This window comes from Martes martes, assembly GCF_963455335.1.
Source record: "Martes martes genome assembly, chromosome: 17".
In the NCBI taxonomy this organism is placed as follows: domain Eukaryota; kingdom Metazoa; phylum Chordata; class Mammalia; order Carnivora; family Mustelidae; genus Martes; species Martes martes.
This window is the reverse complement of record NC_137905.1, coordinates 40,740,341-40,757,454: the sequence shown is the minus strand read 5'-3', so window position 1 is coordinate 40,757,454 and position 17,114 is coordinate 40,740,341.

The window sequence follows — 17,114 nt, the reverse complement described above, 5'->3', positions numbered from 1 at the left end:
CATGTGGCCTGGGCTTCCTCACACGAGGGCTGAGTTCCAAGGGAAGCATCCCAACAGGAAAAGAGCCAGCAGGAAGCGGGAAGGGACACAGCATCACTTCTGTCTGTTAGAGATGAGTCTCTGAGGCCAGCTCGTGTTCTAAGGTGGGGAAATTAGACTCCACCTCTCGTGAGAGAAGGGTCAAAGAATTTGGGGACGTGTTTTTCACAGTGGAATTGTTTATGATAAAATTTTAAATGTTCTATATAAACAAACTTTGGTTTTTTGAAGATGTTATTTATTTATTTTTGTGAGATAGAGAGAATGTACACAAGTGGGGGGGGGGTTGGGCAGAGGTGGGAGCAGACTCCCTGCTGAGCAGGGATTCCCAATAAGGGACTCGATCCCAGGACCCTGGGGTCATGACATGAGCTGCAGCAGACGCTTAACTGACTGAGCCAACCAGGTGCCCTCTATATAAACAAACTGTAAAACTAATTTTGTAGGGGCACCTGGATGGCTCAGTGGGTTAAGCCTCTGCCTTTGGCTCAGGTCATGATCTCAGGGTCTGGGAATCGAGCCCCGCATCAGGCTCTCTGCTCAGCGGGGAACCTGCTTCCCCCTCCCCCTCTGCCTGCCTCTCGGCCTACTTGTGATCTCTCTCTCTCTGTGTCAAATAAATAAATAAAATCTTTAAAAAAACCAAACTTTAATTTTGTAGCAAAACAGAGATAACATACAGTTAGCTGTACAGACAGATATTTAAACATTAGTCTTACTGATTTGTCATTAACAAACTCTTTGTGAGGTTTTGCAAGTTTCCTTTTCTCCGGCTCCAGATCAGGCAAATCGATGAGATCTGCAATCAAGAAAATCTAACTCTTTGTTATTTACAAGAGATAACGACGAAATAAAATCCAAGGATAAATGAAAGGGATAAAAAATATTTTAGAGGGTTGTGAAAAAACATACCAGATCTCTTAAGAAAAATAATTCAGAGTGAAAAAACATTAGGGAATTCAAATTCATTAACCTTACAAGTAATCAGGAAAACAGAAGTTAAAGCAACAATGAGATATCAAACAAATATTTTTTTAAAAAACTCTCTAATTTTTATTTATTTATTTGACAGAGAGAGAGATCACAAGCAGGGGGGGAAGCAGGCTCCCCACTGAGCAGAGAGCCCCATGTGGGGCTCGATCCCAGGACCCTGGGATCATGACCTGAGCTGAAGGCAGAGGCTTTAACCTACTGAGCCACCCAGGCACCCCAAACAAATAAAATTTTAAAGTACCAGCAATGTCCATGGTTTGCGTGGGTGTAGAGAAGGGAATATATATACATTCACTATTGGTGGGCAGGTGAAAATGTTCAGCTTTTTTAGAGGACAGTTGGCAGTATCTGCCAAATTTCAGACCCCATACCTTTCAACCCAACAATTCCCCTATTGTGTGTTCAGCCTACCTCCGTCTTTACTGATGCAATACTTTACAGGAGGATCTACACATAATGACATGGAAGGATTTCCAAAACACAGTGTTAAATGAAAAAAAACAAGCATCAGAACAATACATACAGCATGAATCCTCTTATTTTTTTAAATTCCAGAACTAAATTATGAATATACATCTTGTTTATGTTCATGCATGTGCAAAGACAAAGAAACACGTGAACAAATATTTGCATTAAGCTGATAACAGTGGGGGCGCCTGGGTGGCTCAGTGGGTTAAGCGTCTGCCTTCGGCTCAGGTCAAGATCTCAGGGTCCTGGGATCGAGCCCCACATCGGGCTCTCTGCTCGGCGGGGATCCTGCTTCCCCCTCTCTCTCTGCCTACTTGTGATCTCTCTCTCTCTGTGTCAAATAAATAAATAGATAGATAGATAGATAAATAAAATCTTTTTTAAAAGCTAATAACAGCGACTTCCTCTTAGGACTGCAATAGGACTTAGAATTTGGGGTTCGATGGCAATTTGGTGTTTTGTCCCTTTACATCCTGCTCTATTTGGAGTGTCGTAAGTGTGAAATATACATATATTAGCTGTATAATTTTCAAAATTGTAAAATATTATAAAAAAAATAAAACGAACTTTTCCCTTGTTTTGTAATGTTATCGGTAACTGCTTTGTTGAGACGTAATTCCCCTGGCACACAATTCAGCCATTTAAAATGTGCAATTTGGTGATTCTTACATTCACAGAGTTGTGCCACCATCCTCACAATTATAGAACATTTTCTTAAGCCTCAAAAAAGGCCACATATCCTTTAGCTACTACTTCCAACACCATCCTCCCATCTTCCGTGTCCTAGGTAACCACTAATCTATTTCGTGTCTCCATACATTTGCCTATTCTGCACACTTCGTATAAATGGAATTCTATAATATGTGGTCTCTTGTAACTGGCTTCTTTCCCTTAGCATAATGTTTTCTCCTTTTTTAAGATTTTATTTATTTATTTGATAGAGAGAAAGATCATGAGCAGGCGGGAGTTGTAGAGGGACAATCAGACTCCCCACTGAGCAGAGAGCTCAATGCGGGGCTCGATCCCAGGACCCTGAGATCAGGACCTGAGCTGAAGCAGAGGCTTAACTCACTGAGCCATCCAGGTGCCCCTAGTCTAATGTTGTCCAAGTTCATCTGTACTGTAACATTAATAATACTTCATTCTTTTTATGGCCAAATAGTAGTCCATCCTGTGAACAGACCACATTTTGTTTATCCATTCAGCAGGTGAACATTTTGGCTGGTTCCACCTTTGGGTTATTATAAATAATGCCACTGTAAACATTTGTGGACAGGTTTTTGTGTGGATGTATGTTTTTAATTCTCTTTTTTAAATTATTTATTATTATTTTTAAAGATTTCATTTATTTGACAGAGAGAGATCACAAGTAGGCAGAGAGGCAGGCAGAGAGAGAGAGGGGGAAGCAGGCTCCCCGCTGAACAGAGAGCCCGATGCAGGGTTCAATCCCAGGACCCTGAGATCATGACCTGAGCTGAAGGCAGACACTTAACAACTGAGCCACCCAGGCTCAGTTTTTAATTCTGTTTTTAATTCTCTTAAGTATATACAAAAGTATGAAGTTGCTGATCAAGGGGCAGACCTATGTTTAACTTTGTGAAAAACTGCCAAGGCTTTCTCATTGGCTGCATCATTTTACATTCCCCCTGAGCAGTGTATGAGTGTTCCAACTTCTCAGTGTTCACACTAACAGGGGTGCTTGGGTGGCTCAGTCAGTTAAGCATCTGCCTTCAGCTCAGGTCATGGTCTTGGGGTCCTGGGATTGAGTCCCTCACAGAGCTCCCTGCTCAGCCGGGAGTCTGCTTCTCCCTCTTCCTCTGCCTCTCCCCCTTCTCATGCACTCTTTCTCTCAAATAAATAAATAAAATATCCTTTTTAAAAATTTTATTTGATTTTTTTCAATGTTCTAAGAAGAAATAAAATCTCTTTAAAAAAAAATTCTCGCCAACACTTATTATCTGCCTTTTAGATTTTAGCCATCCTAATCTTCTTGAGATCTGGTTTCGCATTGAGGTTTTTATTTGTATTTCTCTGGTAATTAATAATATTGGACATCTTTTCATGTACATATTGGCCATTTGTATAACTTCTTTAGAGATATGTTTATTCAGATCATTAACCCATTTTTAATGTATTAATTTATTGTTGAGTTATAAGAGTTTTGTATGTATTCTAGATACAAGTCCCTTGTCAGATATACGATTTGCACATATTTTCTCCATCATGTATGCTATCTTTTCACTTTCTTAATAGGGTCATTTAAAGCACAATTTTTAAAATTTCAATGAAGTCGGGTGCCTTGGTGGTTTAGTCCCAGGATCCTGGGATCACGACCTGAGCCAAAAGCAGAGACTCAGGTCGTGATCCCAGGATCCTGGGTTTGAGCCCTGCATTGGGCTCTCTGCTCTGCAGGAAGCCTGCTTCTCCCTCCCCTACTCCCCCTTCTTGTGTTCCTTCTCTCGCTGTGTCTCTCTCTGTCAAATAAATAAAATCTTTAAGAAATAAAAGTAAAATAAATAAAATTTTGATGAAGTCAAATTTATCATTTTTTGTTGTTGTTGCTTGTGTTTTTAGTGTCATATCTGAGAAATCATTACCTAATCCAAGGTCATGAAGATTCACCCCTGTGTTTTGTTTTCCTTTTAGAGTTTTTGCTCTTTCATTTAGGTGTTTGATCCGTTCTGAGTTAATATTTGTATATGGTATGAGGTAGGGGTACAACTTCATTCTCTTGCATAGATATCCAACTGTCCTATCACCATTTGTTGAAGAGACTGTTCTTTCCCCCACTGAACAGTCTTGTCACACCCTTGTCAAAAATCAATTTACCGGGGCGCCTGGGTGGCTCAGTGGGTTAAAGCCTCTGCCTTCAGCTCAGGTCATGGGATCGAGCCCCGCATCTGGCTCTCTGCTCAGCGGGAGCCTGCTTCCTCCTCTCTCTCTCTTTCTCTGCCTACTTGTGATCTCTGTCTGTCAAATAAATAAATAAAAATCTTTAAAAAAATCAATTTACCATAGATACTTGGCCTTATTTCTAGTTCTCAGTTTTATTTTATTGATCTATCAGTCCTCATGCCATGACCACACTGTCTCAATTACTTTTGCTTTATAGTAAGTTTCAAAATCAGACAATGTAACTCCTCCAAATATTATTTTTCTTTTCAGGATTGTTTTGGCTACTCTAGGTTCCTTGAGTTTCGTATACCTCAAGGATCAGTGCATCAGCTTCTACAAAGAAGCCAGCCGAGATTCTGAGAGGGGTTGTATTGAATAAAACAAACTTCTAAATGGTGTATTAATTACTATGTTGCTATTATTATTTTATGGAAAATGGGAATAGGGTAGCATTCACCAAGTGGGTTCATAACACAACTTCGAGAGTTAGTAGATATCAGTGTGTGTCATCATCTAGATCCAGAATTGCTGAATTCTCCCTATAGTGCTTCTGAAGGAACCTTTCAAAGCAATACTTCCTTCTCATCTATCTTCTCCTCTCCCAGTTTAAGCCTCCAGCATTTCTAGTCTGCATTACTGAAGCATCTTCTAAGAGTCACTCTGCCCTTACTCTGGTCTCCTCTAACCCATCCTCCAGCTTGAAGTCAGGATCTCAGAAATGATCCTCATGATCCTCCTTCCTCCTTCCCCCGCCCCCGCCCCAGCTCTCCCCTTTTGAAAAACACCTCAATGACTATCCATGGCCATAAAGATAAAGCTCAAATTCCTTAACATACGTATAAGGCTCTTCTAAGTCTGGCTTCTACTCATCTGCTTCTTATCTTCAATCCCTCCTCAGTAATTCCAACCCAACTCTATATTTCAGGCATGCCAAAAATCTATGGTTCCAGAATACACCAGGTGCTCTTATGCCTTCCTCACGGGCACACACATGACCTTTGTCTGGAATGCCTTTCCCTCTCATCTCTCTGGAAATCTATGATGATGGTGATGATGATGATAAAACAGGCATGTATTTAGCATTAAAATCTAAACCATAAGAAGTATATGAAATTGAAAATAAAAGATCTCCTACTTTCTTTTTTTTTTAATTTATTATTTGACAGATAGAGATCACAAGTAGGCAGAGAGGCAGGCAGAGAGAGAGGAGGAAGCAGGCTCCCTGCTGAGCAGAGAGCCCGATGTGGGGCTCGATCCCAGGATCCCGGGATCATGACCTGAGCCAAAGGCAGAGGCTTTAACCCACTGAGCCACCCAGGTGCCCCAAGATCTCCTACTTTCAACCTTCAGTCACATCATTTTGTTCTACCAAGTTTTACTTTATGTATTTTGAGGGTCTATTTTCAGGTGCATACACATTGATGACAATCATATCTTCATAATGTATTGATCTTTATATCATCATGGAAAGCCCCCTTTTCTGATAATATTCTTTGCCTTTGATACTATTTTATGGATGTTTTTGTAACTCTACCTATAACTTTATCGCTCTAATCTTATGTTTAAAATTTACATGATACATCTTTTCCCACCCATTGAATTTTCAACCTGAGTCTTTCTATTTAAAGTGCATTGCTTCTAGACAGCATGTAATTGGGCCTTGCATTTTTATTCATTCTGACAGCCTCTGCCTTTTAATTAAAATACTAATCCTTTTTATTTAATATAATGATTTATATAGTTAGATTTAAGTCTATAATTTCACATTTGTTTTCTGTTCACCCCTCCTGTTTCTTTTTCTGTTTCTGTTCCTTCCTTTTAAGTAACTGAGTATGTTTTAGAAATTCCATTTTAACTTGTTTCATAGCTGTATTTTTTGAGGGTTTTTTTTTTTAGTTATTGCTCTAGGATTACAAGATACATCCTTAATTTTTCATTGTCTGCTACGAGTTTATATTGCACCACTTCACATAAAATGTAGAAAGCTTGCAATCATATAGGTCCATTTATAGCCCCTAAACTTTATGCTATAATTGTTATAATTATTACATCCACATACATTATAAACCCCATAATACCATGTTATATTTTTTGCTTTAAATAATTATTTATATTTTAGAGAAATTGAGGATAAAACTATATTTTATAGTTCTCCACGTATTTATCATCTCCAATGATGTTCATTTCATCTTACAGATCTGGGTTTCCGTCTGGTTTCACTTTCCTTGGGTGTGACAGACTTTCTTTGACATTTCTTGTAGTACATGTCTGTTGCTGAGAAATTCTCTTACCTTTTCTTTTATCTAAAAATGTCTTTATTTCACCTTTATTCTTGAAAGATATATTCATAGATACAGGTTTCTGGGTTGACTTATTTTGCCTACCAGTATTTTAAAGATGTTCCACTGCCTTCTAGCCTCCTTTGTTTCTGATAGAAGTCCAAGGTTGTTTGAATGTTTGTTCCCCTGTATGAAATGTGTCATCTTATCTGACTACTTTCAAGATTTTGTTTTCATCCAGTTTTCAGCCATTTGACTGCAATGTCCTAGGTATGTTGTTGTTTTCAGGATCCCACTTTGGAGTTTTCTGAGCTTTTTGAATCTGCAAATGTATACCTTTATCAAATCTAGCCATTTCTTTAAACTATTTCTTCAAACATTTTCTGTCCCATTTTTTTCTCTCTTCTCCTTCTAGGACTCCAATTACATGTATTACATGTATGTTAAATCTTCTGGTATTTAATCACAGGTCTTTGAGGCACTCCTCATTTTTTTCCCAGTCTTTTTAAAAAATGTGATCTTCGGGATGGATAACTTTTATTGATTTTTTCTTCAATTTCACTGAGTCTTTCCTTTGTCATTTCTTTTCTTCTCTTAAAACCCTCCAGTGGATTTTAAAATTTCTAATGCTGAATTTTCCATTTCTAATATTGACTTTTTATTTCTAGAATTTCTATTTGATTCTTCTTTATAATTTATATTCTGTTGAGATTTTCTATCATTCTGTGTATGGACAAACATGTTTTTCTGTATATCCTTGGGCATAGTTACAATAGCCACATTAAAATCCTTGTCTGCTATTCTGGGGGTGACTAAATGGCTCAGTTGGGTAAGTGTCCAACTCTAGATGTCAGCTCAGGTCTTGATCTGAGTAGTTGGGTAGTGAGTTCAAGCTCTTGCTGGGAATGGAGCCTACTTAGAAAAATAAATAAAAACAAGTAAATAAATAATTAATATAAAAATAAGATCCTTTTCTACTATTCCAGTAACCGAATCATACTGGAGTTGGTCTCCAATGGTTGTTGTTTTTGTTTTGTTTTGTTTTGTTTTGAATGACTGATGTTTTCCTGTTTCTTGGTATGTTAGAGAGTTTTGATTATATCCTAGACATTGTGAATGATACATTGTAGAATCTCTGGATTCTGTTATGTTCCCTTGGGGCAAAAAAAATTGATTTAGATTTTAGCTTTGTGGTAAATCTGACTAAATTCACACTGTAAATTTTGTCTCCTCTTTGGTGGGTGGCCTTAGCTGACTGCTTGGTGTCTGTCCCATGCCTGTGCAACTTTGGAGTCAACCAGAGATTTGGGTAGAGTTTATGCACAGAATTTGGGTACCACCCATCCATTCTTGGATCCCTTTCCCTACTTTCCAGTGACTGTTGTTGTCATAAATTGTGTCCTCGGGTTCATCAAGCCAATAATATTACAGACTTCCTATCAGAATTTTAGCTGCCTTGCGTGCACAGATTGGGGCCTGCCTTTAGGCTAACTCCTTCTTTAAAAGAAAGAAACTCTCTCCATAATGTTCTTCTCTTCTAAATGTCAACCTTCCTCCAGCATCTGCCTGCTTTTTTCGTTCTCCAGTATCTCTAGTAATTGATTTCATATCTCCAGTAGTTGATTTTTAGATTTTTTGTCCAGAGCTTGTAGTTAGATATATTATTTTATTTTTGTTGACTGATTGTAAAGAAGTCTATGGCCAGGGGAAAAAAAAAAGTGCAGGAATCCCTGATCTCATTGCAAAAGGGATTTTGATGTTTAGTACTTATAATAAGGAATTTTCTAACACCCCACATTGGTCTTATTTTGTACCTTTACTGGGAAAGTTGATCCTCAACATTTAAGTGCTCTTAATGGCTTATTGTATTTAGTCCTCACAACTCCTCTGTTGGGCAAAGACGGCTTTATTGCCTCCATTTTAGAGATGATAAAACTGAGCAAGAAAGCTTAAGCTGCTTGTCGAAGTCACTGTGCATGAATGGCATTCAAACCAGCAACTTATTCCACTGTTGTTCTTCTCCATCTGGCTATGAGACATGGCTCGGAAAGAGGGCAAGGTACCAGGACCAAGCCATAGCTGGAGAGAGAAGGTGGGAAGAGCCATCTGCGACTTTGATCTTGGCCCAGTTCTCGTTAGTCATCCAAGGCAGAGACTTATCCCAGCTGGGCATAACCAACAGAATCCACACTAACTAGCTAGAGAGAATGAAATTAAAGAAGAGTTCAAGAAAATATTAGGAAGTTGGCAATATCTCTAGAAGGACCAGAGGATCCAGAATAGAGACTGTGTGGCCAGCTTCCATGCCCATAGCCCCCTGGACACTCTTGGTCGTTCTCCCAGAGTGAAGTCCAATGGCACCTGTTCCTTCACGCCTCTCAGTCCATGCCCATGAATCTTATCAGTGTGTACGTTGTCAACTCTTCTTCACGGGCTTCATCCCAGCTGTGAGAGGGCGGTTCTGGCTTCTGCGTGGGGAGGTGGGACATCCCCAGATGTTGGAAGGGTGTTCTAATGGTGCTGGGGAACCAAAGAATTCAATCAATGTGCACATTCCATGTCAGTGAGCCATTGGGCAGGTCCCGTGTGACCTGCTTTTCTTATAATAATTTCTCCCAGTAAGAGGCCAGAACAACCCCTTTCTATGCTGCCTGACTTTGAGTTTCCCTCGTTCAGAGAAAAGCCAAACTCTGTAAGCAGACAGTTTTATAGGAGCATGACTCATGCTGGTTTTTGTTTAACTGTTATTGTACCTTGACTATGATAAAATGCCTGCATTTGGAATGTAAGCTGGAGTTTCTAATTGATTATAATAAAAATCAGATTCTAAAGATACACTTGTTGAAAGGCTCCTTTTGCTCAGGGTCACTTCTAATTATCAACCAAGTGGACGAGGCTTTGTAACAGCATTCCCCTGGTTCCCAAGACTCTGTGCTGGGATCTGGGCCGTGGGGGGTTATCTAGCCAAAGGGGAGTGTCTGGACAGCTTAGTGGCTTATGTGCTTTCCAAGTGACCTTTGGAATTTTGACTGAAAATGGCAGAGACGGAACCAATTGGAGCGATGGGAAGGGATAACCCTGCCCCGCCCACAGGCCCTGAACTGCTTAAATCAATATGGACAGGAAGGCAGCTCCATATTTGGGGTAAATTAGTTCATGTTGCATGAAAGAATTTTACTGTAACTGATTGGTTTATAGATTTTCTGGGGGACAGCAATGAAAATAAAGTACTGTTTGAGCTGTAGCGGTCATTTAGTTCTGTTCAATTTTGTAAAAGCTAAGTTAAACTCCCTTTTTTTTTTTTTAAAGATTTTATTTATTTATTTGTCAGAGAGAGTGAGCACAGGCAGACAGAGAGGCAGGCAGAGGCAGAGGGAGAAGCAGGCTCCCTGCTGAGCAAGGAGCCCGATGTGGGACTCGATCCCAGAACCCTGGGATCATGACCTGAGCCGAAGGCAGCCGCTTAACCAACTGAGCCACCCAGGTGTCCCTAAACTCCCTTCTTATTATCCCAAAACTACTGTTTTGGGGGAATATTCAGCAATCATGTTTTGCAATTTTTGGAGCAATCCCAATTCCTCATTATGTAATTGTTGTTTAATTCTTTTATATATCTTAATGTATAATAAAAATTTCTCACCCACTTGCAAGTCCTTCTCTAGTCTCCCTGTTTACGTGTCCTTCCTGAGATGTTCTAGGCCTAGATGAGCCTGTATGGAGACTCTCCCCCTTCTTTTTACACAAATGGGGACATATTATACACATTCTCTGCACTGTATATGTAAATGTATATATTCATATCCATGTTATATGCGCATTTTATATGGATCATTATGTATGCATGTATGTATTTTATGTGTATATGTATTATATGTATGTATAAATGAATGTATCAGCGCTTTCTCATATGTGCTCATACAGATTCTCATCCTTTTCAACTGAGACATAGAGGTTTTTCTTTTTTTAAAAAAAAGATTTTATTTATTTATTTGACAGACAGAGATGACAAGTAGGCAGAGAGGCAGGCAGAGAGAGGAGGGAGAAGAAGGCTCCCCGCTGAGCAGAGAGCCTAATGTGGGGCTCAATCCCAGCACCCTGGGAACATGACCTGAGCCAAAGGCAGAGGCTTTAACCCACTGAGCCACCCAGGCACCCCTGAGACACAGAGGTTAATTAACCAGCTGTCTGTCGTCACTTAACCAGTCTCCTATTATTTTTTTTTTAGATTTATTTATTTATTTGAGAGAGAGAGAGAGAGAGCAGCACGAGCAGGAGGAGGGGCAGAGGGAGAGAAAGAGAAATCCTCAAGCAGACAACCCACTGAGCACGGAGCCCATGGTGAGGCTGGATCCCAGGACACTAAGATCATGACCTAGGCTGAAATCAAGAGTCAGACAGACGCTTAATCGACTGAGCCACGCAGGCACCCCAACCACTCTTCTGTTAATGGACAGACATTCTGTCGTTTCCAGCCTTTTGCAATTATAAACAGTGTTTTGGTCAATATCCGTGTATGTAACATATATGTACATATGAGAGTTAATGGGATTAAATTTCTATAAATGGAATTGTTAAGTGAAAGGAAATGACACTTTCAAATTAGACAGGCATTTTTAAGTTGTCCTCAAAGAGTTTGGATCAATATATAATCCTACCTGTTTGCTCCATGTAGCTGAACAGCAAACTATCCAATGTTTTTCTCTCTTCTCATATTATCCAATGTTTTCCCCAACTGACTGGTGTAGCTTTAATTTGTGTATCTTTTATTCAGAGAATTTGTATTTTTAAACACGTTTTAAGATGCATTTGCATTTGCTGGTTTTTTTAAGTTGATAAACTCTCTGTATATGCCCATTTTCTTTTGGACTGGGATTCTTTGTCACATGGATTTATGGAAGTTTATATACAAATACGTGCACTTTTCTCATTTAAGATAAGGCTGACTTGGGAAACACAGAACTAAACATGATTCAGGGTCTGTGACTAGGTATGGTTCTCCGTATGAGCAAATTCACAGATCACACCACAATTTATGCTTAGAGCACATGTCTGGATTTCTCAATTTGGAAAATAAGGCCATTAAAAAGCATTTTGAAGTTATTTACAAAACTCTGCAATCCATTATGGCATTATATGTTTGTAGAGTAAATTAAGGTGACTTTAAAACCTTTTATAGTTTATAAAACTATAAAAATTATAAAACTGTAAAATTAGGGCAACTTAAAATATTTTTATAGTTTATAAAACTATAAAAGTAATAAATACATACTCCTCTGTTTAAAAAGTCCCATATACACAAGTGTATAAACAAAAAGAACAAGTTCTCTCCCGTCCTACAAAGGAGGAACCACTGTTAACAGCTCCTTGTGTATCTCTCCTGACTTCTTTCTGTACACGGACTATATATAGATATTTAAATAATTTTTCCCCCGGAGAAGTAGAGGCGGCATACTATTCCCAACCTTGCTTTTTTTTTTCAGGTAAGGATTAATCCTGGGTGCCAAGAAGGGTAACCTCTGCAAATCCTTTTTTTTTTTTAAGATTTTATTTATTTATTTGACAGACAGAGATCACAAGTAGGCAGAGAGAGAGGAGGAAGCAGGCTCCTTGCTGAGCAGAGAGCCTGATGCAGGGCTCCATCCCAGGACCCTGGGATCATGACCTGAGCCCAAGACAGAGGCTTTAACCCACTGAACCATCCAGGCGCCCCTCTGCAACTCCTTTTTTAACTCCAGAAGCTGACAGTACCTTACTGCAGCCCAGAGCTGATCTCAGCCTTCTTGGGGAATCATCTAGTGGACTACGGCAGAGGGGGTCTTTGGAGAGCCTGGGTAGCCCCACCATGTGCAGCTCGCTTCTCCTGTTAATTCAGTGTCTGTTTTACCCACAGTGCAGAGAGGCTCAGACTTGGAGGGAAACGGAGTAATAACCACAAGGAAAGAGGACTAAAGGTTGAAGCCTTCATGAGCCGGCCCCTAAAATCTCTCTCTTTGATTTTCAAAAGATTTCATTTCTCACCTCGTTTAAGGGTTTGTCTGTTTGTTTGTGTTTAAAGATGCACCTAGGGGCGCCTGGGTGGCTCAGTGGGTTAAAGCCTCTGCCTTTGGCTCAGGTCATGATCCCAGGGTCCTGGGATCGAGTCCCGCATTGGGCTCTCTGCTCAGCGGGGAGCCTGCTTCCCTTCCTCTCTCTCTGCCTGCCTCTCTGCCTACTTGTGATCTCTGTATGTCAAATAAATAAATAAAATCTTTAAAAGAAATGGGGTCAAAGATGTAGGTGCAGGGGAGAGCGGAGGGGAAGGGTACCCCATCTCCTGGGCTGTGGGATTCTGTCGGATCTACACGCTGAAGTCGGGGCTGCCTTCCATGTGAGCCCACAGGGGGGAAGGTCCGATCTTCCAGGTGGATCTGATGTCCGCTCATGCCCCAAGGATGATGCCTTGCTCTCCTGGGGCACCCTCCCCAAAGCACCGTGCAGACAGAGCGTGCCTCAGGAACCAAGGCACAGGGGTGATGGAGGGCTGAGCATTTGCACTACACAAAGGAGCCCAGTCCAGGAGGACTCCACGCACCGAGCCTTGTGTCCTGGCTGGGCTGCATCTCTCCAGAGAAAGGGGCCCTTTTCCCTCCTGGCAAAGGTACTTTCTGCTTGGCCACGCCCCTGGGGGCCACATCTGCCTGAGGGGCTTCTTTTGAGTTAGTGCAGAGGCCCCGTGCAGACTCTCCAGGCCCTGACAGTCTTGCCTGGCAGGCCTTCAAGATGCTCTAGATGGGCCTGCCCTGGGGGGAGCCCTGACTTAGGGGGCCAGGTCTTCCCAAGCATCTTCGGGGACCCCTGCTGCCCTCCTAGTCTTGGGAAGGAACCGAGTTCTGGGAGGGTGACCGGGTAGCAGTTTTCTTGAATAGAATCCATTCTGTGTTCATTGGACAAATATTTGAGGCTCTCCCATATGCCAAGGCCTGTTCTAGCTCTGGAAATAGGCAGAACAGGACAGACAAGGTCCTGTCTTTGTGGAGCAGGCATTCTAGTGAGGGGGGAGGGGAGCCAGACAGGGCACAAGTAAAATAAGTAAACAAGACCATTTTCCAGAGAGTGAGAGGAGGAAACGAGAACACACAGTGGCCTCAGGAGGGACGGGGGGGAGTGTTGGCTCGGGCGCCACTCGTACCTCAGAGGAATCTCTTGGAGAAGGTGAGACACGGATGGATGACGGGAAAGGATTGGCTCCAACGTCAGGGAGCAAAGTGCAATGCCCAGAGGCTGGGAGATGCTCAGCTTGGCAAACAGGGTAGTGGGGAGCCAGGAGGGAGTCTGGAGCATAAGGAGAGGAGGAGAGAGCCAATTTCTGCAGGAGCTCGGGGCTAGGTTGAGACATTCATTGCTGTCTTCTCCCACATGCCGTGGGAGGGCACAGGGGTTGGCCGAGGTGAGTGACACAAACCAAGTGCCTGTTTAATGGGGCATTTGGGCTGCTTTGGGCGAGGTTGGGAGAGCTGGAGGTCAAGGAGGCAGGGAGGGCAGCAGGGAGACCAGTTATAGGCTACCGCTGTGGGACCGGTGCAGAGGTGGGAACCAGGATAATCGGAGGGAGGCAGAGACAAGGGGTGGACTGGGGACGCGGGTTGAAGCCTTGTGCTGGGAATCTACTCCCACCCAACAAAGGACCCTTCCAGTGGGGGATGGCACAAGGGTGGGAAGAGAAGGGGATTGTTGGCTCTCCGGGCACCACCATGTCCCGGAGATTCAAATTCTAAATGTAAACCCGGCCTTCTAGGACATGACAGAGATGTATTTGTCAAGACAGAAAGGTAGAACATATTGGATCTAAGAGTTTGTTCCTCTGACTGATAAGTTTTAGTGTTTAAACAGATGGTACGTGGGCTACCATTCGATTTCTTGTCCCGGATCCCACAAAAATGTGGAGTGGGCCTGCCCACCTCATCCACTGTTTGCTTTCTGGAGTGTTCTCTGAATGTGGGTGGGGAGTTCTGGGGTCCATCATCTACCAAGGGCATTTTCTAACAAAATAGAATACGAGACTTGCCCCCTAATTTGCTAAATAAACAACATTAAGGCAATGGATAGAATTCTCTGAATTTAAAATTTTTTTTTAAAGATTTTACTTATTATTTGTCAGAGAGAGAGAGGGTACAAGCAGAGGGAGGGCACAAGAAAACTGCAGGCAGAGGGAGAAGCAGGCTCCCCGTTGAGCAAGGAGCCCAATGTGGGACTCCATCCCAGAACCCTGGGATCATGACCCGAGCCGAGGGCAGCCGCTTAACCGACTGAGCCACCCAGGCATCCCTGAATTTTAAATTTCAGCTCAGTTTTATCTTTCTAAAATTTTTGGTGCCTGCTAATGTTTATCTGCCAGCAGTTGCAAGCAAATGAGGTAAACAAACAAGGAGGGGAAAAAACATACACACATCACAGTCAAAGAAAATTAAGAGAAAACTGGAAACCGGCTGATTCTCATGAACCTGACAGTGTAGATCTTCTACAGATCAGAATCCTCCCAGTTATGATTTCACATGGTATACATATAATCTAGTTACCTTTCCTAACAGCTCCATAATTTCTAGCTCCTGCTGATGCAGTCAGTTATGCCTCGTGTGACTTCTGCGTGCTTTGCCCTAGAACAAGCCGAGAAATGCATGCGTGCACGGAAGTAAGACGGAGGCTCAGAGACATTCAACTTGCCCAAGGTCACCCAGCTAGGAAGAGGTGAGGGAGGGACTATAACAGGTCTGAAGGATCCCCCATATCACCAGGCCTCCTGCTGGGACAGGGTGTATATAATCTAATGAGGGATAAAAATGGTTTCTCCAAGTGCCCAGAGACTGTTGGTAAAAAACAGTAGACTTTTGCTTGAGTGTCCCTTGAGTTCATACACCGTACCTGCCAATATCTAAAACATAAAACGAATTAGTGTAAAACTCATTCACCAGTGCATTTGTCCATGAAGTAAATTTGTCCATAGAGTAAATTGCGCTGTGTTTTGCGTGTCTACGTTTTAGGAAGATCTTTGGGGGGTATTTTACTGAATCGCTGTGTTAGACATATTGTATGAGATACTCATGGCCCCTAGTCAGAGCACAAATTGTCCTGGAAAGTGTAGCTCTTGTCTTCTGTCTTATCTTCATTAGTCCTCATAATTATCTTAATTAGTCCTGCTTCGAGTGACCGATCTTATATCCATTAAGCTGTTGATAAAAGAAATCAGAAGGGTTGGGTTCCAGTCTCACTCTTCAGAATCTGATTAAGTTTCACACTTATATATGAATTCTTTTGTGTGTGTTACATTAGGAAGCTTGGCTCAGAGTCAACCCAAAACTTCCCAGGGCTCTGTTTGTCTTCTCGGAATGGTCAGCAATGTGAATGACCCTGGACTCGGGCTCCATCCCAAAGCACCCAACACTCAGCACCACAATACGTGGAGGGAAAGGCTGTCCTCACCCCACCCGACCTTATGTCCCCCAGCTCCGCAGAGCCTCCCTCCTCTTGTGCGCTCACTGGAGCACAGTTCACACCTATGAAATGCATTTTCACCTCTGTTGCTGATTTTCTCCCTTGTACAAAGGACAGTCAGGGACAGAGCCTCTTCTCTCCCCTGGCCCCTGCGGGGGCGGAAGTCAGGCAGGGTGAGCCTGCGGCCTGGGTCCCTGTCCCCCTGGGGCTCCCTGCTGAGCGTATCCAGGCCAAAGCACACTGGAGAGTTCTCCTTCAGGTTTCTCCTCGGGAATTGCCCAGTGTCATCAATTAAGACAAAAAAGAATAGTAGGAGGGCCTGGGTGGCTCAGTGGGTTAAGCCTCTGCCTTCGGCCCAGGTCATGATCTCAGGGTCCTGGGATCGAGCCCCGCATCAGGCTCTGCTCAGCAGGGAGCCTGCTTCCCCTCTTCTCTCTGCTTGCTGCTCTGCCTACTTGTGAACTCTCTCTCTCTCTGTCAAATAAATAAATAAAATCTTAAAAAAAAAAAAAAAGCAGTAAAGGTGGTCAGAAGATTTCCATGCAGCTCTTATTACTGGTTCTGTCTCGATTCAGCACGAGCCACAAGGCTCGTCTCCCTCCTGAGTGATTCCAGCCAAGCTCTGACTGCACACACGTCCTATGAGGCCACAAACCCCCGCCCGCCGTGGGCACCTCCCGTGGAAAGCGACTCCACCCACCGCGGGGTCTCACCCAGGAGCTGTAGCCAGGTTTTGTCAGGGCTCGGAGAGCTCCAAGACTCCTGCTCCAGGCTCCTGGACGCTCCCACAGCTCAGCCCCACAGACCCACCCAGAGACCACGACTGGCTTTCTCCTGTCCCCACATGTTCTCTTGCAACAGGGAAATCTAGAATACGGCCAGGTAGATCCTGACGACCGTTCCTGGGCGACTGTCCTCTTCTCCAGAGCCACAAAGCAGACAGGTAGGTGTCTGGCAGGGGAGGAGACCCTG